The sequence below is a fragment of the Otolemur garnettii genome, unplaced genomic scaffold (genome assembly GCF_000181295.1).
Source record: "Otolemur garnettii isolate 467f Iridium unplaced genomic scaffold, OtoGar3 scaffold00119, whole genome shotgun sequence".
Lineage (NCBI taxonomy): Eukaryota > Metazoa > Chordata > Mammalia > Primates > Galagidae > Otolemur > Otolemur garnettii.
This window is the reverse complement of record NW_003852514.1, coordinates 1868296-1892951: the sequence shown is the minus strand read 5'-3', so window position 1 is coordinate 1892951 and position 24656 is coordinate 1868296. Positions and strand designations below refer to the sequence as shown.

Below are 24656 nucleotides of genomic sequence, written 5' to 3'. Positions count from 1 at the left end.
TTCAAGCTCCTCGACAGAGTTCCTCCAAAATTTAGCCCTTGCCTCTTTGGCATTACCACTTAATACTCTTAGTACATTACAGGTAAGATAATAAGTAGCTGAACCCTCTACCTAGCCTTCCTTCTACTCATCTCTACACCTTCAAATAATTCATAAACTTTAAGACTCTTATCTCTCAGGCTTGGTGAAAGGTCCACCTCTGTAGATCCATAATATTCTGTGCACTTCTGTATTATTTACATCAGTATATGCAGTTAAAAGAACTGTATATCCCAGAGAACTGGCTCCAGTGTGCCACTATTCATCAACTCTCAGTGGGTAAAATCATATTAAACTTATTTAATTCCCCAGTTCTTCATATGTAAAATGAGAATTATTTATTCACCCTATTGCTTTGTCATTGAGAATTAATCAGATAAAGTATCAGGATACAAAATGACATAGTGTGAGAACCCAACAAATTAGAACTGTAGTTGTTGTTATTATTTGCTATTGATTTTAAACTCAGAACACAAAACTGTGATATACAAAGTCTAACAATTAAGTTAATGAATTCATCCTAGAAAATGTGCCACATACCTTCATTGCTGAATATCACACTACAGTTACCTTCAAAGTACTCCCCGTGGGAAGCTATGCGCTGACACCACTACCTAATCCACCCTTCAAAGCAATTTCGAAATCTTTTTCTGGAATGGCCACCAGAGTTATTGTTGTATTATCCTTGAAGTCCTGAATGTCATCAAAATGTCTTCCATTCAATAATTCCTTTATCTTTGGGTAACAAAAAAAGTCACTGGGGGCAGATCAGTGAATAAGGAGGGTGTTTCAATATAGTTATTTCTTTACTGGCTAAAAACTCCCTCATAGACATTGTACCCACAAGTACATTGTCCTGATGCAAAAGCCATTAGTTATCAGCCAAGATTTTCAGTTAAGATTTTCCTAACTGTTTCTATATCAATGCTTACTTGGTCTACTATGCTTCACAGTCAGCTGATGATTCTGACATACAACATGGCAAATTTTTGCAATGTTCTCATCAGTTCTGCTCATTACTGGCCTCTTTGACTGCTCTTCATCAGTGACACTTTCTCTCGCCTCAGGAAACCATTTTAATCCATGTGTACACTACCATTTTCTTCATGGCATTATCCCACGTCCAATACTTGGACTAACATGTTCTTGATTTCGCTTCCACTCTTGCCAAGTTTTAACAAGAAATTTATGAATGTTTATTCATTGCTCTAATTTAAACTCTAACATTCTGACATTCATACTATGCCACACAAAAACACACAACAATAACTAACATCACTCAGCAAGATACCACCAAATGTCAACACAAACACCACTGTGAGGCAATGATATACTAAGGTTATTAAACCTTCCGAGCTCTCTGTACAGTGCTACATGCTAGCAAATTTGCAAACTTAATTGTCAGACTTTCATATGCATTCAATAACTCATCTTCAAAAGCCTTATTTCAGCAAGGAAATCATTGTAAAATATTTTATCATTTTATCTTATTAAGTTAGTGTTTTAAGTGCTTACAAATACTTTTCTTACAAAAATAACACATCATCTTGATACATATTAAAACAATAGCAAGAAAAAGTCTCATAATGATTTACCAATGAAAGGATAGAGTAGCAATAGTTTTTCTTACAAAAAAAAGAACTATCTCAAATATTTTTTTTTTAATTTTTAATTGACAAACACATGAATACTATGAACCATGGATGACTTTTCCTGGGAAAAGACAAGGTCCCGCATAACTATATTATTATGAATTATCTACACCCAAAATAACAGATCTTGCTTTTATTTCACTGCCGAAGACTTGATGTGAAGATATAAAATGTGAAGTTCTATATCTGCTAATTTTTTTAATATTAAAATATTCTCAATTTTGTTACTTCCAATGACTTGTATTACAATTTAATTCAATTCCAAAGCCAAAATTTCCTCATTGTATTATAGACCTGCTCATTATGCTAAGGAACATAAAATGCAGCCCATTACAGAAGTACCCACAAGGCTTCTTCATTACATGCCTGTAATTACTGAATATTTTTTCAGCAGCCTGTAAAGGAGATCAAACAAATACCTTCCAGGTGTAACCTTCTATACTCAACAGTCTCAGACAAAGATTCATTTTTTCAGTCTTAACATTGTGATAATTTTGATTAGATCTTTACTTCATTCACTACTTACTATTGAAAGTAGTGTGCAGACATGTGGGTGACAAAATCGAGCATAGTACTAACTACACCTTTAACAATGATATGAGCCCAATCTCCTCTCTGCTCCACATTTGGGGAGAGAATACTTCTTTCCAAACTTGTGAGCATTTCCAACTTGTCCACTCATAGTCTGTGGTTCCTTGGACAGGTAAAAAAGGCTCACAGTCCTCATCTGTGAAACAGGAATAATAGTATCTATCTAGGGAAAGTTTATAAGAGCATTGGTGAAAAAGCACCAAGATGTAAAGTACTTAGTATAATGCCTGGACACATTAACACCATTCCCTTACACAGTATTCACTGAGTTCTCACCCATGTTCTAGGCACCTTGCATGCATTATTAATCTTGTTCATCCTTTAACAACCCTATATGGCAAGTGCTATTATTCTCCTTTAACAGATGAGATCTGTATACCACAATTCTGATTATTTTCTAGGACAACAGGGCCATAAAAACAAGGATTGGCACAAACCATTCCAGGGTTTCAGCAAGGAAAATAAATTCTAATGCCCTGAGGCATCCACTGGATGTAATTAACTTCCTTCTTTTCTATTAAAAATGAGAAAGTAGTATCCACAGAAAATCAAGAAAAATAGTTGTTCTATAGTTTTCTGTGTTCTGTTATTCAGTTGAGAATTACAGAGCTGTGATTCTTCATAGGAAAGACAACAGACCACGGAAGGGAAGCAGGATCATTCATTTTTAGGAGAAATATAGTATCTAAGTTCTGGTGGCAGGGTAAGTTATTAAAATACTGATTTGCACCCCAGAAGTGCATTAATGTACATAGTTACCATTCAATTAAAAAAAAAAGAAAGAAAAAAAAATATTGATTTGCTTTTTGGTTTTGCTACCACTGAATAACCCAAAAGGCTGAAACCACATTTAGTAATTTGTAGTCTGTATTTTGCCTCACTCCTACTTTCTGAGAAGACTGCCAGACCTTTTGTACTCCCTTGCCCTAGAGCATCCCTGCTCTTCAAGGCTAAAGCTGAGTAAGCTAAAGAGAATCTCCCTTGCTAGCTATACTTTTCCAAAGGCCTTGTACTATGGAGACAAAAAGAAGCCACTGCGCTTGGTGTAAGTAAGGGATGAAGGTGGGAACAGGTGTGGCATAATCAGCAAGAGAAAGAAAAAGATTGCCCCAAGCTTAAGGATGGGCTGGGACCTACAAGCAAAGGAATCCACAAATTTCCCCCTTGCAGAGCTCCAGAAATGAGGTTAAGTCCCCATGGGAAAGTAAACTAAAGGGCCATGAGCTTTTTCTTCCTCCTCAGTGGCAGCGCGTGTGCTCCAAGCACCAGGATGTGCGTTACTCTCCTATTCTAAAGGTTAAGAATAAAAAGATGCTTCCTCGTAGCTCTCTGCATTGTTAAGCTTCAGGTGGAATTTGAGGATCTTGAGCTGTAAGCTTTGCTACTTAATAGAAATCTGTCCTGCTCAACTCCATAGACAATTTGTTATCTATAGGAAGTGTCTCCCACTGAAGGCATCCAAAGTTCTTTAAGCCACACACACATAAAAAAAAAAAAAATCAGTGCCTAAGGTTGTCTGACATCTGCCCTACCAAGTGTCCATAATGCTGGGCTCTAAGGGAGGTAAAGGTTTTGTGGTCAATCTCCATGGCCTACCCTGGTCCTGGGGTTCTTTAAGTTCTAAAAGTTCTTTAAGCCAAACACACATTCAAAAAAATCAATGCCCATGGTTGTCTGACATCTGCCCTACAAAGTGTCCATAATGCTGGGCCCAAAGGGCGGTAAAGGTTTGGGGGTCTGATATCTGCCCTACCAAGTGTCCATAATGCTGGGTCCTAAGGGAGGTAAAGGTTTTGTGGTCAATCTCCATGGCCTACCCTGGTCTTGCTCGATTGAGGACGGCAGAACTTCCTCTCCAACTGCATGATTCATAACGGGACCACAGGTGTCCACTTCAACTACACTAGAGAGGGCAAGCAGAATGGTGAGGCTTTTGTTGAACTTGAATCAGAAGATGATGTAAAAATGGCAGCCCTTTTATGAAACTAATTTATAGCTCTAAAATGAAAGATACAACTTAATTCTAGCCCAAGAATATGGGGAGGGGATGGGAAAGGAGAGGGGAGAAGGGCGGCTGGGTGGTGGGAGGGTGACTGGAAAGATCACCTATATATCTGTCTAACAAGGGTACAAATGAACTTTTCTAGAACTAGAATATAAATGTTTTGACACAATGACTAAGCAAATGACATGAAATCTATGTGAACCAGCTTGATGAAAGTATTTCAAATTGTATATGAAAACACTACACTGTACCCCATGTTTGCATTAATGTATACAGCTATCATTTAATAAAAAAAAGAAAAAAATATGGCCCTGAAAAAAAAAACAGGGAAAGCATGGGACACTGATACATCGAGGTGTTCAAGTCCCACAGAACCGAGATGGATTGGATGTTGAAGCACAGTGGTCCCAACAGTGCTGACAGCACCAACAATGGCTTCGTCCATCTTCGAGGAATCCAATTTGGATGCACAAAGGAAGAAATTGTCCAGTTCTTCTCATGGTTGGAAATCATGACAAATAGGATCACGTTATCTGTGGACCCCAAGGGCAAAATAACAGGGAAGCTTTTGTGCAATTTGCCTCCCAGGAGTTATCTGAGTAGGCTCTGAGGAAGCACAAGGAAAGGACAGGGCACAGATATATAGTAAAGTGTTCAAGAGCAGCCAGGAGGAAGTTAGGTCATACTCAGATCCCCCTCTAAAGTTTAGGTCTGTGCAGCGGCCAGGGCCCTATGACCAACCTGGCACAGCTAAGAGATACATTGCCATCATGAAGCAAGCTGGCCTGGATAGGATGTGGCCTGGTGCCTACAGTGCAGGCTACAGTGGCTACAAAGAATACACAGGCCTCAGCGACAGCTATATCTTCACCACTGACCTACCTATTTGGGAGAGACCTCAGCTACTGTCTCTCTGGGATGTATGACCGCAGATATGGAGATGGTGAGTTCGCAGAACAGAGCACCACTGGGCACTGCACCACATGAGGGGGCTGCCGTACAAAGCGACTGAGAATGACATTTACAACTTCTCTCCACTCAACCCTGTGAGAGTGCATATGGAGACTGGCCCAAATGGAAGAGTGACTGGCAAAGCAGATGTAGAGTTTGCCACTCACAAAGAGGCTGTGGTGGCAATGTACAAAGACAGGGCTAACATGCAGCACAGATACATAGAGCTCTTCTTGAATTCAACAACAGGGGCCAGCAGTGGGGCATACAGCAGCCAGGTGATGCAAGGCATGGGGGTGTCAGCAGCCTGGGCCACTTACAATGGGCTAGAGAGCTAGGCAGTGAGCAGCTGCTATAGGGCTGGTTACAGCAGGCAGAACAGCATGGGTGGGTACGACTAGTTTTGTAGGAACATTTAAGTTTTTTCAATCAAATTTTCACAGGCAGCCAACAAGCAATGAAGAGCAGTTATAACTGTAAAGGAAGCTGTGGGGACTCATTCCTCACCATGAATTTGTGGAATCTGGATTTAAAAAAATTACCTCTTCAGTGTTTTCTCAAGCAAACTTTTCTTCTAGCATGTGATACTCAGTAAACTAAAACTATTTTCAGCTTTTCCCAACTAACATTTTGGTAGTATACTTTAGAGTGATGTTACCTGAGTGTAAGTAGTTTAAGTATGTTAAATATGGACCTTTTGCCACCGCATCACAGTGAACACACTGGACAGATTGTGCTTTTATGGAAAACTCAAAGGTGCTAGCTCCCTGATTCAAAAAGAAATATTTCCCATGTTCATTCTAGTTGATTTTCATTTAAAATCTTTTAGGTTATGTTTAAGCTATTTAAGAGTTAGTTTTTTTGTTTTTGGTTTTGGTATTTTTTATAGGGACAGAGTTTCACTTTATTGCCCTCGGGAGAGTGCTGTGACGTCACACAGCTCACAGCAACCTCCAACTCCTAGGCTTCGGCAATTCTCTTGCCTCAGCCTCCCGAGTAACTAGGACTACAGGTGCCCACCACAATGCCCAGCTATTTTTTTGTTGAAATTTGGCTGGACCAGATTTGAACCTGCCACCCTCAGTATGTGGAGCTGGCCCTACCCACTGAGCCACAGGTGCCGCACTTTAAGAATTAGTTTTGAGAATTGAGACACAATACTAATACTGTAGGAATTGGTGAAGCCTTGACTTAAAACTTTCTTTGTACTATGATTTCCTCTGGGGTGTATTTTGCTAAGTGAAACTTGTTAATTTTATTTTTTTGTTAACTAAATTTTTTTCTTCAAATAAAGATTTTTCCACAATGAATAAATAAATAAAGGGCCCATGAGTCCCTCCTGAATACTTTGTTCTAGCACCACCCCAGGCCTTCAGCCCCACAACTTAGTGAGAAAGGGAACCTCATTATGACCAAAATCAAATTCCCTTTAGGCAGGTTATATTTTATTGGATGGTACCTTAAAGTTGCACTTAGGTTCATTTAAAAAAAAAAATACATAAGACAATTCTTGCACACTAGAGCTTACTGAGAAGACTAAAAAGCCCTTAAAAGATATTTCAGTTTGAGTTAGTATCAAGGACTTTCTGAAAGCATGTTCAGCTCTTGTTCTTTCTTCTTTGCACTCCTGAGCATGCACTGCACTGGCATTTTGTACTACAATGGTTCTGAAGACAGCTTTCCAAATATCCAAATTGAGTAAGTCCTAGTGCAATGAAGAAGAAACCACACCATCCTCTATTGCCAAAGAAATACCCCATACTGCTTTATTCCTACTTTTTTGTGTATAACTGGCAGCAGTAATTACATTTTTAAAGTTTTATTTTTAAGCTATTTTATTTATAATCAATAAAATATGCTTAAGCATCTGTATATGCATCAATAACATCTAACAACTGTTAACATGTCACAACAACATTGGCAAGAAAGGACTTTTGTAATGCTATATAAAGTGACACAAATCACTGGCTTCATAAGATGTGTCCACACATCACCATAAAAGATAAATGAATAGTCCCATGCTTTAAAAAAAAAAACAGAATTAGCAAGAGAATTGAAGCATTTCATCTTTAGTATAAAAATAGATTTGAATAAAGGAAGAAAATAATACCTATATACCATTTTCCCTAGAGATGAAAAAAATTATGTGATCTTTGATTAATCTGATTAATCTAATTAATGCTTATAACTCTGCTAAAAAGAAAGAAGGGGAAACATGATCTTTTCTGAGTATGAGGGAAGCATCTTAAGGAGTCAGATTTCTTTCTAAGAGGCAACCGTTACTGAAGATGCGATGAAAATTCTATATAAAGATAAGGACACTAAATATCATTCTTCTATTCCTTTTTTAAAAGAAATCACTCATTGAACACAGACTATGTGTCAGGCACTATGCTATAAAACTGATCTCATTTCCATCTTACAACAATAAAATTTTCCTCATTTTACAGTTGAAGAAGCTGAGAGTAGTGACATTAATTTGCTTACACAGATCACCCAACCAATAAGTAATGACAGAATTTCAGCCAGGACTTTCCATGGACTCCACCCTTGAACACCAAACTCTGTAATTCTAGGCCATGAATCTTCCTTTTCTCCATCCCTCTCAAGTAAAAAGATTTCATGAATTTTAGATTTAACATGGAGTATTCCTAGTAGCCATCAATGACTCTGGCAGTGCCAAGTTAAAATTATTAGATCATACAATGTTATAATCATTGATGAGAGTCCCGGTTTTATCTTCCATACCACACTATCATTAACACTAATCAAAGCTTATCTTAATTACCTGTTCCACACATCTTTCCTGCCAGATTACACAGGTGAAGACAGAAAAACTGTCTAGCTTTGCTTATCAATAGAGTTAGCACCTAATATAGTACCTAGTACACAGTAGGCTCTCTACAGGGCCTTATCGAATGAATGACTGAGGGAGTCAGGGCAGTTGTATGAGCTACAGGAAGCATGGCATAGTGGTGGCACTATGATTCATTTATAGGGAACCTGTCATTTGGGCAAACAAAACAGGTAGAGATTAACAGCACCTAAAATCCACCTACCTATGCAGCCCTTCCAAACTCTTAACCAGAGAACTAATGGTTTCTCTTTATCCCACCCAGGGCGCGATTTGTCTTGCATCTGTCTTTCTTCATATTTTATCCATCACTCTTACTTCCTAAATTGCATATATTCGTCTTTGTATCCTCAGCACCCCATAAAGTAACTATATATTCAACCTTTCTTTATCCTCTCTACCCACTTAGTGTACTTAGTGTTGACCTACAACTATTATTAGTTTGTTCCTCTTTTTATAACAAAATTAAGTTCTACCTTATATGTAGAACTTATTCATAATCAAGCCTCAAATCATATCCTAAATTTATTTCCCACTATTCCTCCTTTCACACATTTTAGTGCCATCTAGGGAAAACTACCTGCTGAGGCCCGGACAACATCCTTGCCTTTGCAGGATCCAGTCCTTTCTGTACAAAATGTCTTTCATTTTCATATTCAATTGTCATTTCCTCTAGGAAGCCATCACAAACTTATAACAAACGGACATAATCTCTTCTGTAGCTCACTTCAAACATTTTATCTGTATTTTTCTGTTGATGCATATCACTGTACTCTATAAATTCAGATTATGTATGCTTTATTTTTCCCAAAAGATATTAAGTTCCCTAAGAGCAAATGCTACATATCACTTACCGCTATATCTTTTACATCAAGTATCACAGGATCTTCTACATAGTAGGTACTTTATAACTCATCCTATAGATGAATGAATATAATGAATAGAAGGTTAAGTGCATCTTTGTTCTGTTGTTTTTATGTCTTAAACCTGGCCTAATGGAAATGGCATTTAATTATAAAACCTGAGTCCTCATTTAATTTTTCTCACAAGATAGCTATAAAACATAGGCAAGTTACTTAAACTTTATGGGTTATAGTTTCTATATATGAGAAGAGAGATAAACTAGAGCTAATCTCTCAGGCCATTACTAATATGTACATATATTGTATTATATGAAATATATAGATAATTTCAAGCAGAAGAAACAAAATCTCCTCTACCCTTTGCCCAATAAATCTTAGTCTTTCTTCAGAGCTCAACTCATTCCTACTTCCACAGATAAATTTCCCTAACGACCATGATAACATCAAATCCCTCCATGTAGTATTCTCACAGCAATGTAAATCTCAATTTTGCAGGACTTAGAAAACTTAAATTTCTATTTATTTATGTGATTATTAAATAATCACATGCATCTCCTTGTACATTCAATAAAAATGAGTAAATGAATGTAACCTATCTTAAAATATGAGATCTTACAAAGCAGAGACTTTTTTCATTATTTCTCTAAGTATTATCTCTATTACCACATGTTTCATCATTTAAATATTTTCCAGAGATGATGAACACAAGCTAAATCATGTCACAACTTCAAATTGTTAAAAGTTTCAAAGTACCTAAACTGAAATCATCACCGTTTAAGTATTCAAAGAATATCATGTCTGATAAACTTATTCATAAGAATGCAATCTAAATTTTCTCTTTTGTTTTATTTCAGCTCTTTTCTATTTAAGACAAATACATTTGCTTTAACAGGCTATTCCATTTTTTTCCTTTATAGGTCCTTCCTAAACATAAGACATTATAGTTACGACTACATTCCTAGGTTAAAGGTAAGAGCATAGACCACAAAGCCAAAGCTTTCTATCTTCTTTCATGTCCTCCTTTCTGTACACTTGGGGAGTATTCCCTTTAATAAAAAGGAGAAATTGACTGCAAGCAGTGACCCATGACCTCTTCCTCTCCCATAAAGTGGGTGGAAGTGCCAAATCCTTGAGACTGATGTTCTCTCAAGGGACTATGTAAGATGAGCTAAACTCACTTCCAATTGAAAATAGCTTTTCCCTTTTTTTAGTCACATGTCTAAATGTGTGAAAAGTAAACCTATAAGCAATAAAATTCTATTCCTGATAACATAAACTTCTGAAAGTCACTAGATTATGCAAGATTTTGAAAAACTTATTCAGTCTATCAGAAAAGCCACATGCCCATAAATCTCTTAGAATGGGCTATACAGGGACATATGAAAATAAATGTACTAAAGAGCAGTGACTATTTTTTTAACATTATGGATATTTTTTGAAAAATAAAACGCCACTGTTAAGTAAGAATCCACATATCTTATTTACCACACTTAGGAAATTCCTTGAGTTATACACACACACACTCCTTGATGGTAGGCACCACATTTTCTCATCAGCATTTGATATGGTGTATTGAATGAGTAAGGGAGTATCCACTCCTTCTGAAATGATTGTCTAACAAAAATAAATAAATAAATATAAAAGCAAAATAATAGATATGAAAAAAGACCACACATTTGTTCACATATCTTTCCAAATGGTATATAGTTATTTGGTTTTAGGAGAGATATGTGTATGTGAGAGATTTTCTAATACCTAGGATTTTGGTGCCATGAGAAAGAAAAAAAGAGGATGAGAAATGGCATGATGTGGACTTGCCAATATATTCCTTAGTAATGTGATAAGTTTTATGACATTCACAATAGCATAACACCATTGGATCTAGGGTATCTTCTGAGACATGAAAATAATCTTATCATGAAAATTTTGAAGATATCAAACTTTATAATTTTTTTCTAAACAACCAGTCAATAGATTAAGAATTTTTTTCTTTACAAAAACAAAATAGAGCTTTAAAAAGAATGTAAAATTTTAAAGGCCTCATAGGGATATCTTACCCACATTAACAAAAGAACAAAGTACTGTAATACTTATGCAAAAACATCTATGTAGCACATCTTCCTTATAATATTCCTATACAAGTAAGCTAAAAATACAATTTTATTATTATTAAAAGTTTCTTATTGATACCATTATTATTACAACTATTATTACTACAACTAATTTTTCTATTACTTATGTAGCCATATTCAGTGTCATACAGAGCTTTACCATAATACTACTCTAAGAATCAAGTTGACTCTTAAAGAATCAAATGACTCTTGATGATTCTGAAGAGATTAAACAAAATGGATTCTATTTCTCATTATTCTCAACACATTCTACTGCTACTGAGAATAGATATTAATATGACATGTAGATGGTACTGTTTCAGTATAACAAACTAGGTAGGGTCACAGTAAGAAAATGGCCTTAGCAACTATAGCCAGAAAGAAAAAAGCAACATATTTTATATTTTGAAAACAAAGTTTTCATTTGATAGACAATTGCTATTTATTTTATAGTACATAATCTTGTATTATTTCAGGAAGAGACAATAAAAAGAAAAAACAGAATTACAAAACCTCTACCTCCAAAACATAACAAAGTAAATATAAAGAGGAAAAATCAAAACGCACCAGCAGCACTAAAACTAAGGAACATAGCAATCTATATCACAAATTTTGACAAGTGCCAACCAGAGGAAAGAGTGAAGATTTCTGCTATCAATGTTCAGTTCCTTTCACGACCATTAAAAAGGGCTATAGAGGTGAGAAAAATTGAATCTAGAAAATTTTCAATATTTTACCAGTATTCCTCAATTCAGAAGGGAGTAGAATCTAGTGGATGGGACATAACCCCCCAAAAAAAGCAATTAATGACACTCCAAAGCAGAACACTTGCCCTTCATAAATAAACCATAAATACAACAGTGACTCAAAGGATTTGCCATGTGTGTATTCCTTGGTTTAAAGGGAGGGTGCTGTAAACTAACAGGAAAATTCTAACTTCTCCATCCACTAAATGGACACCCTTTGGCCAACAGGACCCCAAAAATCCTAAAACTGAGTTCATCACAATGAGAGGAAGGAAGGGAGGTGAACAAGCCTTATTATAATACTCTCTCTCTTCTACAGGTTAGACACAACTGACCAGCATTTATGTCAAAATAAAGATGATAAGACTGACAAAACACACTCTGTGCACTAAGATACCAAATTATAACCAAGACTTAAGGCCATGCCAGCCAAGAGTTAAGACACACCTCACAATCCATAAAATCTAGTTAAACAGATCTTTATTCTTTCCCCAACTCCAAATTGTTAGACAAAGATGAACACCCTCAACCAATCGCCAGTTAAAGACTCTTTAAATCCACCTATATCTTGTAAGACCCACTTCAATGTATGTCACCTTTTCAGGACAAACCAATGTATAGTTTACTTATTAATTAACCTGCAATTCTTGTCTCCCTGACATATGTAAAACCAAACGGTAACCCAACTGCCTTAGGTGTACTTTCTCAGGAACTCTTGACAATAGGTATCCCTGGGCCACAGTCACTCACATTGGCTCAAAATGAACCTCTTTAAGTTATTTTACAGAGTTTATTTGTTAGTTTGTTTTTGTTAACACTGCACAAAGTTAAAAAGCCGTGTTGAAGTGACATCAATAAGAATAGAAGCATGAAAACTTCTAGAACTCGTGTCTTCCACAAAACAATCATAACATTGGCAAAAATAGTCAATAGCATTTTTTTTGCCAGAGACAAAGATGGTTATTATTTAACGATAAAAGAGTAAATTTATCAAGAGGAAATAACAATTATAAATACATATGCATCCAACACTGGAACATCTAAATGTATAAATCAAATATTTAGAACATAATATTTCAAAATATTTTGAACAAATATTTAATGAACATAAATGGGACTTTAATACCCCATGTTCAACAAAACTAAAAAAGAAATAGTGGATTTAAACTGTACTTTACACAAAATGCACCTAGAAGACATACATAGAAGTTTCCACCTAATACAACAGAATATATATTCTTTCCTAATATGTATTGAATGTTCTCCTGGATAGATCATAAGTTAGGTCAGAACAAGAAAACAATTCCTAGCATGTTCAAGAAGACTGACCCCATATCTAATATTGTTTCTGATCACAATGCTATGAAACTTGACAACAATAACACAAGAAGGCTTGAAAAATTAACAAATATGAAAATTAAATAGCATGCACCTAAACAACTAATAGGTTAAAAAAGATATCAAAAGGGAAATAAAAAATATCTTGAGACAAATGACAATGGAAACAATATTTTTTTATTTTAACATTTTTACTCATTTATTTTTACAGCAGACTATAAGTATAGATTTCACTTTTGCTAGATTATGGCATTATGTATCAGTATCATTTATTAATCAATTTATTATTTAGCAATGGGGTTGAAAGCACACACTCTAAAATACATTAAATACCCATATAAGCTTTGTCTCTGAATATATGCTGAGTTTTGTACCAGAACTATACTGTTTTGATTATGTAACTTTGCATTAAGTTTTGGTTTTTTAATGGTTTTTTTCCCTTAATTTCCAGCTAATATGAGAATATATATAATTAAGCCACATTGCTTACATTTGTAAAGCTAAGTCTGAGTTGTAGCTATGTCTCTCAAATATTAAGTGTGCCATACACCCACAAACTGTTGGAAAGGAACCTGCCAACCCCCAGGCCCTCCTCCCACCTTCCTGGATTCATCTGTTTTTTTCTCTCATGTGAGTACATTTTTATTAATCTACAAGTTGCAAATTAGTACTGAATACACGTGATGCCAATCTTCCCATTCCTGTGATATTTTACTCAGGAGAGTGTTCTTAAATCAATCCAAGTTGTAACAAAGGATACAAAATCTCCATCTTTTTATGGCTAAATAGTATTCCATGATATACTTATACCATCATTTATTAATCCAATCATGTGTCAAAGGAAATCATAAAACCATCTGATTTTTGACAAAGCAAACAAAAGCATACATTAGAAAAAAGATTCCCTATTTAATAAATGGTGCTGGGAGAACTGGTTTGCCACATGTAAAAGGCTGAAACTGGACCCACACTTCTTGCCACTGACAAAAATTAACTAATGATGGACATAAGAGTTAAACCTAAGACACAAAACTATAAAACATCCAGAAGAAAAGGTAGAAAAGATCCTTAGCAATATCAATGTTGGGAAAGAATTTATGAAGACGACTCCAAAGGCAACTGCAGCAACAACAAAAATAAATAAATGGGACCTGATCAAATTAAAAGTTTCTGCACAGCCATGGATATAATCAACAAAGTAAAGAGACAACCTTCAGAATGCAAGAAGATATTTCCATGCTATGAATATAACAAAGGGTTAATAACTAGAATCTACCAAGAATTCAAGCAAATCAACAAGAGAAGAGCAAACAATCCCATTAAAATCTGGGCAAAAGGCATCTTTTCTTTTTTCATCAAGACAAATGAATGATCAAAAAACTCATGAAAAAATGCTCATCATCTCTAATTATTTGAGAAATACAAATTAAAACCACTTTGAAATATCACCTAAACCCAGTGAGAATGCCGTATATAACATGGTACCAAAACAGCAGATGCTAGTGTGGGTGTGGAGAGAAGGGAACACTGCTGCACTGTTGGTGGGACTGCAAACTAGTACCTCCTTTATGGAAAGAAGTATGGAGAGTCCTAAAAGAATTAAAAGTAGGGCTCGGCGCCTGTGGCTCAAGCGGCTAAGGCACCAGCCACATACACCTAAGGTGGCAGGTTCAAATCCCCAGCCCAGGCCCGCCAAACAACAATGATGGCGGCAACCAAAAAAATGGCCAGGCGTTGTAGCAGGCGCCTGTAGTCCCAGCTACTTGGGAGGCTGAGGCAGGAGACTCGCTTGAGCCCAGGAGTTGGAGGTTGCTGTGAGTGTGGTGCCATGGCACTCTACCCAGGGGGATAGCTTGAGGCTCCGTCTCAAAAAAAAAAAAAAAAAAGAATTAAAAGTAGACCTTCCAGTAATGCAGTAATGTGAACCTGCAATCACATTACTAGGTATCTACCCAAAAGGAAAAAAGTCATTTCACCATAAAGACATATGCACTCAAATGTTTATAGCAGCCCAATTCACTACTGCGAAGATGTGGAAACAACCCAATAACCACTTTTTAAGAACTCTGGAAAGTGACTGAAGTCTCACAGTAAGCCAAAGAGCATATATTTAAGAAAAATAGCTGAACTGTGAGAATAATTCTATGGCATTTTAGCTTGCCCTATTCCCATGTTCCTATCCCAAGCTCCACAGTAGCCTTGAAAACCAAAAGCCTGCAATCACAGTGAAAATCAGCTATCTAGCAGTCACTAGAGGATTCAGAATTGTATTACAACTCTTTCAAATCCCCCCAAACAGAGAACTGTCATATATTTGGCTGACATACAAGAACCCACTTGCATGGTTTCCCCTTATTTGACCTAACTCATAGCTCCCCCAATGTGAACAACTATCTCCTTGGAGACATTTTCAGCTACCTGAGGCAATGAGTAAGTTTGGGCAAAGAAGAAACTAAACAAAAAGTTTACCAAGGGAAATTTGGGAGTGAAATGTCACAGCAGTTCTCAACTTGTGAGTTGCGACTCCTTTGTAACAATGAAAATACATCATGGCATTAGGAAGGTTGAGAACCCCTGGACTCTATAAGGAGCTTTAAAAAGCCCCCAACATATTCCTAGGAACCTGAAAGGCCAGTGTTTGCATGCCCAAAGCTGCTCACCAGCTCAGAAAAAAACTGATAAGGCCCAAAATTCTTACCTCTGACTGACCTTGAAGCTCTATGGAAAAAAGAGACAAAGACTAAGGCAGAATTATCAATAGTCTGGCTGAGTGTGGAATGCACAGTGCAGAACACACACAGGGCCCTCAAGCAAAGACTTAGAGACTTACTGATTCCAGGCACTTAAGGAAATCTCTCTCAGATCATTAATTGATCACAAAGCTAACTAAGAAGAGACTTTAGTGGTCACAGACCACAAAGAATACAATCTTTATAGATTTAGTTCAAAAAAATGATTAGACAAAACCAACAACAAATAGCAACAAATCCTGGAGCAGGGCAAGAATCTGATTTCCAGAGTTGCCACATGATATATTATTTAAAATGTCCAATATTCATGCAGGGCACCGTGGCTCATGCCTGTAATCTTAGCACAATGGGAGGCCAAGGTAGGTGAATTCCTTGAGCACAGGAGTTCGAGACCAACCTATACAAGAGTGAGACCCCATTTCTAATGAAATTTTAAAAATAAAAAAAAAAATTCTAGCTGGCCATTGTGGTACACGCAACTCCAGCTACTCTTGAAGCTGAGGCAAGAGGATCACTTGAGCCCAGGAGTTTGAGGTTTCTGTGAGCTATGACACCATACCACTATACCCAGGGCACAGAGTGAAACTCTGCCCCCCCCCCCAAAAAAGTCCAATGTTCCACCCAACACAAAATTACAAAACATGTAAAAACCCCAAGGAAGTATGGGGCTTAAACAGGAAAAAAAAAATGCAGTCAAAAAAAACTGTTGCTGAGGAAGACCAGACTTGTACTTACCAGACAAAATTTAGTTGAAGCCTGCATTAGTTTTCTAGGGTTGCCATAACAAATTACCACAGACTTTGTGGCTTAAAATAACAGGAATTTATTCTCTCATAGTTCTGGAGACCAGAAGTTTAAAACAAGGTGTTGGCAGGGCCAGGCTTCTTCCAGAAGTCCTAGGGAAGGTAGTATTCCTTGTCCTTTCAAATCTGATGGTTGCCAGCATTCTGTGCCTTGAGGCTATATCACACTAATCTCTGCCTCCACTTTACCTCTTCCATTTCTATGTGCCTCAACACTTCCTTTCCTTCTGTCTTGTAAGGATGCACATATTTATGCACAGATAATCCAGAATAATCTCTACCACTCAAAATCCTTAACTTAATCACCTATTTGCCATATGAGGCAATAGTTACTCTTTTTTCATATAAGACAGGCTCCCAAAAAATAATACATGGACATATCTTTGGGGCCACCATTCATCATTCTACAAAGATTTTTAAATCAGCTATTTAAAATACCTTCAAAGAACTAAAGAAAACCACGTAAAGAGAACTAAGGGAGTATGAGAAAGACATCTTATCAAATAAAGAATATCAGTAAGGAGACAGAAATCATAACTAGAAGGAAGAAGAAAATCTGGAGTTGAAAAGTAATATAGCTGAAATTTAAAATTCACTAAAAGGTCTCAATAGATTTGAGATGACAGAAGACACAGTCTGCAAACTTGAATGAAGGTCAATTGAGTCTGAATAGCAGGAAAAAAAAGAATGAAGAAAGATTGTAACGGACAATCAGAAACCTGTGGAACACAGTCAAAAGTACCTACATTTGCATAATGGGAGTTCCAAAAGGACAGGAGAGGAGAAAAGGAGAACGAAGAAGAGAAGGAAGAGAAGAGGAGGGGGAAGAAGAAGAGAACATAAAGAATATTAAATATGATAGGGAAATGATAGCCCAATATGTCTTGTATTTGATGATAGCCCAATATGTCTTGTATTTGACGGAAAAAATACCTGTACATCTAAGAAGCACAATACGCTCCAAGTTGAGTAAACTCAAAGAATCTACACCTAGACAAACAATCAAAATCTAGACAAACATCTAGACCAAACATTCAAAACCAAAGACAAATAATTCTGAAAACAGTAGGAGAGAGACAATTAATTATATACAACAGACCTTCAATAATATTAACAACTGATTCCTGTTAAGAAACCATGGAAGCCAGGAGAGGGTAAGATGACACATCATATAAAAGTGTAAAAGAAAAATAAAAGTCAACCCAAAATCCTACACCTGATAAAATATTCTTTGTAAATGAAAAAAGTCAACCAAGAATCTTATACCTGGAAAAATGTTCTTTATAAATGAAAAAAAATTAAGATTTTAAAATGAGAGAATTCGGCTCGGCGCCTGTGGCTCAAGTGGCTAAGGCACCAGCCACATACACCTAAGGTGGCAGGTTCGAATCCAGCCTGGACCTGCCAAACAACAACGACGGCTGCAACCAAAAAATAGCTGGGCGCTGTGGCAGGCGCCTGTGGTCCCAGCTACTTGGGAGGCTGAGGTAGGAGACTTGCTTGAACTCAGGAATTGGAGGTAGCTGTGAGCTGTGAAGCCACGGTACTCTACCCAGGGGGATAGCTTGAGGCTCTGTCTCAAAAAAATAAATAAATAAAAATAAATAAAATGAGAGAATTCATCACAAGTAAACTTGCTCTATAAGAAAAGCTAAACAGAGTCCCTCACGCTGAATGAAAGGACACCGAACAGCAAATGAAATCACATAAAGAAGTAACAGTAAGATAATTACATAAGTAAATATAAACATATTTTTGTTTCTAATTCTTTTGTCCTCAATCTGATTTAAAAGGTAAATGCATAAACATATGTATAAGCATAAAAATAAGTCTTCACTGATGGACATACACATATAAAGATATAAGATATAACCTGTATGATAATCACAGCATAAAGGAAAGAAGATGGAATGAAGTTGTAGGAGTGAAGATTTTATATAATATTAAAATTGAGTTGCTATTAACTCTAGATTGTTATACATTAAAACATTAATTAGAATCCTCAGGGAAAACACTATAAAACAAATAAGAAATTGAACTGGTGCCCTAGAAAATATATATTTATCAAAAGTCACATATTTAGTAAACATCTTTTCCACCTTGAAATGAAAGGGTTTAGAAACAGTTGTTGGGGAAAAAGGAAAGTGCTAAAAAAACAGAAGTGAAAATATTTCACTCTCTTGAAAAAGAGCTAATTTTTCTCTATTAAAAAGAAACTATTAAAATTAAATATAACATACTTATGCTGAATAAGAGTAAATATACACACTTATGCTAAAAATAAAAAACTTATACCCTCCTCAGGAATTCCATATGCTCCTTTAATATTCTGGCATTTTAGCAAAAAGAAAAAATGCAACAGCCCAGACTGAATCCATGAACTGTGCCAATTCACATCTCCAAATTAGCTACCCTTTCTGTCTTATCACTTTCTCCTCTCTCTCAGCCCACAGGAAATAGAAAAACAAATGGAAGCTAAGCCATAGCAAATATTTCACTCTCTTGAAAAAAGGAAAGATAAGGTAAAATCTCAAAAATAAGAGGTCAGAGATAATATGATAAGACAGTTAAACAAAATGATAAAAGAGTACAAAGGACTAAGAAAATAAATACAGAATAAAACATGACATAATTAGTAGGTAATTATAAGCAATGAAGAATAGGATGAAGTTCCAGCTCCAGGTAAGATGAAGTAAAAACAAGTCAACCTTTCTCTTCCCACAAATGAAATTATAAAACCTGGATAGAACCCCTGGTACAGCTATTTGACACTGAGAAGTAAATATAAATAGATCACAAAAGAACAACAAAAATGGCTATGAGTTTGCAATTTTGTTTTCTTCCAGTACCATCTGGCCTAAACTCAATACATCCCAAACTCTAGAAGTAAGTGTTGTGGTGCAGATAAAAGCGAAGATCTGGGATTGAACCTCTAGTTCTGGCTCAGGAGCAGAAAAGGGAAATCCTAAAATCTCAGAAAATATGAAGACAATTCCCCCATTTATTTTCTATTTATTAATTAATTTATTTATTTATTTATTTATTGGTTCATTTATACCCCAGACAAGAGGCAATCACCTAGAGTGGAATGGAAGATGGACGTGAAGGCAAAAAGCAACATAAAAGTAAAAGCCAAAACTATAAAGAAGAACCTTTCTCGTTGGTGAAATTCCAATGATGTCAAACCAAACTCCTTGCTGTTACGTTCTCTCTCTTGATTGGTCCCCTCACCAGTTGGCTCCAGAGGCAGTGCAATTGGAGAAGTAGGAAGTTTTTGGCCTGTGAACCAGAAAGAAGGGCCTGGGAAACCAGAAGAACTGGGGAAGGCAAACACGGGGAAGAAGTCTGGGAAGTGACTCCATAAAATTATTTATGAACTCCTGGGCTCACTCTCCACCTACACATGTGTGCATTAGTATATAAAAGATTTTCAAAACTGAACTAATGGAGACCTCAACTCAGTCCCAAATTGACCACTGTGTGGTACACATGCAGGACAGATTTAAATAGCAAGCCAAAGACTTTGAAATCATACAGACATTAGAACCACAGCCACCAGAAGGCAGTGCGAAATCATGGCCTGAACCTAACCAATGTTCTTCATAAGATTTAAACAGGACCCAAAGTCTCATAACATTATATTCAAAACATCAAGGATGCAATCCAAAATTGCATCAGCATATAAAGAAAAATGAAAATGTCAGCTCACACAGTAAGATAGTCAACATGTATCACAAATGAAATGACACATATATTAGAATCTTCTGACGAAGTCTTCTCATTCATTATATTAGAGCTTATTTAAGCTTTTTATCTCCACCATGTATTCATCTTGTAATTGTTTTAAATAATTAATCAATGTTCTAGTTTAACAATATGAAATTTTCATATATACATACGAGGTCCCTTGTTGCTATTACATATTGAATTTGGCATAATACACATTAGAAAAGCATTCTCCACATCCTCCACAAAGCATGGGAACTACTCATCAAAATCAAAGATGTTTTCTTCCTCAGTTATATCTTAACCATTTGTATTGAACTGGATTCTGAGTTCAAAGTCCCTGTCTCTATGGAATTAACATTTCCTACAGGTGCCCAGGTACAGTGGCTCACACCTGTAATACCAGCACTTGGGAAGCCAAGGTGGGTGGATTGCCTGAGCTCACAAGTTCAAGACCAGCCAGAGCGAGAGCTAGACCTCATCTCAAAAAATGGCAGGGTGTTGTGGCGGGTGCCTGTAGTACCAGCTACTTGGGAGGCTGAGGCAGGAGGATCACTTATGTCCAGGAGTTTGAAGTTGCTGTGAACTATGGATGACATGGCATTCCACCAAAGACAACAAAGTGAGACTCTGTCTTAAATACCTTTCCTAAGGGTACTATCAGGCACATTATTACACAATATATTAAGGGTATATTAATAGAAACATGTACATAGACAAAACTATTATAAATTGATGACTGTTATGCTGAAAATTAATAAAGGACTAAAGATCAGAATAAAGGTAGAAAGAACTTCTTTTTTAAATAGGGGGACCAGGAATCTACAGAATAAGAATCAGCTCCACTGACAGTGAGGGAAGAACATCCCATGAAGCAAAAAAAACATATGCAAAGGCCTGAGGTGGGAGGAGAAAACCCATGACTTCAAAATCCTGATATAGAAACAATTTTTCCTTTCTTAAAATGTGTATGCATTTCTTGGCACCATCTGTATTTGTACTATAACTTCTTTTTATGAAAAATCAATACAGATTCAAGAGTATAAATTCCTGTAAGACAAAATATCTAAGTTACTTGCATTTAATTTTCTGCAGTTACTTACACTAGAGTGTACCTGCTCCTCAGGTATATTTGTTTTGGAAAAATATTACCTTTTATTATTAACAAATTTTTTTCATGGAATATTCTGTTCTTTGGGGGAACATTCTCTGTGATATTTAGGTTTCCTTTTTCAAAGTTTCAGTATATGTGTGACATTTGCCTGCATAATTTTACACATTTTCCATTGACATAAAATACAGGGTATCCCAAAATTGCCATATATTGGGAAAATGAGAAATAACAGATATCTTGAAACATGTTTGCCATGAATGGAAGAGAAGACTTTATGTATGTGTAGAAAGAGGTGGCCAACACATAGAGAATATTTCACAAAATTTTATAACAAATATTTTGTAAATAAAGGTACATTTAACTATAATTTCCCATTTTTCCTATGTATGGCAACCGTGGGACATTCTATTAAGAAGAATTAACACCACATTGGGATGGTGTTTTCCAGATGAGAAATAAATTTACAGATTTCATACATATAATTTCCCAGGAGAATCAGGAGAAACAAAACTAAAAAATATATTCTCATGCAAACTGTAAATAATATATAAAGAGCTCAAACAAAAAGCATGCTTAAAAGTATCCACAGCACAGTTTTTACAAATCAGATTAATTCATTTGGTGTGAAAATAAGAAAAAATATTTTAAAAGCTAACTATTATATGAAAGCAGCACATTGTACCCCATAAATGCATTAATGTATATACGATCTATGTTTATAATTTAATAAAAAATAAATAAAATAAAAATTTAACTATTTAGTATATTTCAACAACCAATTGCTATATATGTGTGGATCTAATTTTCATTAGTATATCCAAGTTAGTATTCATTTATCAATTGTAAAGTACTTAGCAAACTGTATTCAATTAAAGATGTAGGGCAGGCATCCTCAAACTATGGCCCGTGGGCCACATTCAGCCCGCCTAGGACATTTATCTAGCCCGCCAGGTGTTTTTGCCACCACTACCTGTCCTGCTTAGCAGCAGACTTGTCCCAGGGCCTGCAGTCCGGCCCTCCAACAGTCTGAGGGACAGCAAACTGGACTCCTGTTTTAAAAGTTTGAAGACCCCTGATGTGCAATCTAAGATCTATAGTTTATTTTGTAATGGCCTCTATTTTCTGAATTCCAGACAACTAAGAAAGAGACAGATACCTGGCTGGGTGTGGTGGCTCATGACTGTATTCCTACCACTCTGGGAGGCCAAGGCAGGCAGAATACTTCAGCTCAGGAGTTTAAGACCTGCCTGAACAAGAGTGAGATCCATCTCTACTAAAAATAGAATAAGTAGCCGGGCATACTGGCATGGGCCCATACGCCTAGGTACTTGGAAGGCTAAGGCAGGAGGATCACTTGAACCCAGGAGTTTGAGGTTTCTGTAAGCTAGGCTGATGCCATGGCACTCTAGCCTGGGCAGAAGAGTAAAATTCTTCCCCTACTCCAAAAAAAAAAAGGAGAGAGAGAGACAGACAGACACACCTGACAGATGATATTACAAAGGCCAACTCCATGTGAATCTGTTAGCTCTTCAATATTTATTCCATTACTGACTTATAAGAAAAAGTAAGAGCATCAGAAAAATATCCAAAAACAAGACTTAAAAAAAAAGAAACCTCAAATATGTAAAACCATGTTCAAAACACATACACAACCCTAGCTCTCATTTGAAGTATGTGTTTCATAATCTTAATTTTTAAAAACACATTATGCTCCTCAATCTGTACTATTTTAAACACAAATTTATATACACATCCCAAGCAAATAATTATACTTCCTGTTTACTTAAAAGTTTAGGAAGAATTTCCTATGAACATTGTCAAATTAGAAAGAAGAAAATCAGAAGATTCTCTTCTTGCTATATCTCAGGCAATGAAACACAAGTTTTTAAATAATCTTTTCAAATATCAGCACATTGTTGAATGTTATCTCTGATTGAACAGGGTCATTTAAGACACTAAGGAAACAAAAATCTTTTAACAATTGAAAATTTCTTCTAAATATGTTAAATTTACTGAATCTCTGGTGCATGGCTGAGATTTTATCATACTATTTTAGCAAGTTCACAAACCTTGTAGCAGTAGATAAAATAAAATACAGGATGTCCATAAAGTTTGTGTGCAATTCAAAATGCACACTATTTTAAATTGCAAACAAATTTTATGGACACCCTATATAGTAAATATGTTATCCCTATTATTTTAATTGCTTTAAGGAATGCAGTTGCCCAGGAAAGCATTCTTTGCTTAACATGACTCCACAGCTGCATACCTGAAGTTTAGTAACCAATTTCCTTTTGCACAACCTTTTCAACTCTTCCCTACCTGACATGATCACTTGCAATATATGTGCTCACCAGCTGTAGGAGAAATAAAAATCAAACAAATGAAAAAAGGACAAATAGAAAATAGTAAAAAAAAATAGTTCCTACTTCATCTTGTACTATACTTCTATAGTAACTGAAAGTAACCATTCAACATTTACTGAGCATTTATATGGCAAAAAATAAACAAACAAACAAGAGAGATGGGTAAGAAACAGATAAAGGATAGTCAAAATGGAATCTTTTCTGGTATTTTTCTGGATGTCTTAGCAGAGAAAATAATTAGCATGAAGGAAATGTTCATAATCTTTGGAATTGGGAGTCTAGCTCTGTACTATTTGTTACACGAGTCTCAGGGGAAGTCATGTAATTTTTCTCAACATCAGTTTCTCGAACTGTAAAATTATAATAATATCCTGGCAATGTTATGTAGAGTTAATTAAGATGAAGCATCTGAACAACCACACGTCCTCAATAAATTAACTCTAAGTTTGTTGTTATTAGTTTAAAGCATATAGTGCTCATATTTCCCCACAAATGAAAACTACAGCTGAAGTGCTTTATAAAAATAATTTTTTCTTAATAAAAAGTAATAAATACAAATTATAGAAGTATTTAGAAAACACTGAAGCAGAACAAAACAAAATGACAATACTCCCAAATCTTAAAATTAAAAGATTGATATCGGGGGTGGAGGTAAGATGGTGGACTGCAGCCAGCTTTCCACAGAGGCTCCCATCCTGAAGGAGAGTTAAAAGACACAAGTTTAGCAAGTAAGCCAATGGTTTGGAG

At 36.0% G+C, this 24656-nt stretch overlaps 1 protein-coding gene and 1 pseudogene across 2 annotated transcripts in view; one reads left to right on the top strand and one right to left on the bottom strand.

Moving 5' to 3' along the window:
- The window catches only part of SUGCT (succinyl-CoA:glutarate-CoA transferase), a 771296-nt gene that overhangs the window by 498143 nt on the left and 248497 nt on the right, over positions 1 to 24656 (bottom strand). The window lies entirely within an intron of this gene.
- Positions 4622 to 5712, top strand: LOC105887777 (annotated as a pseudogene).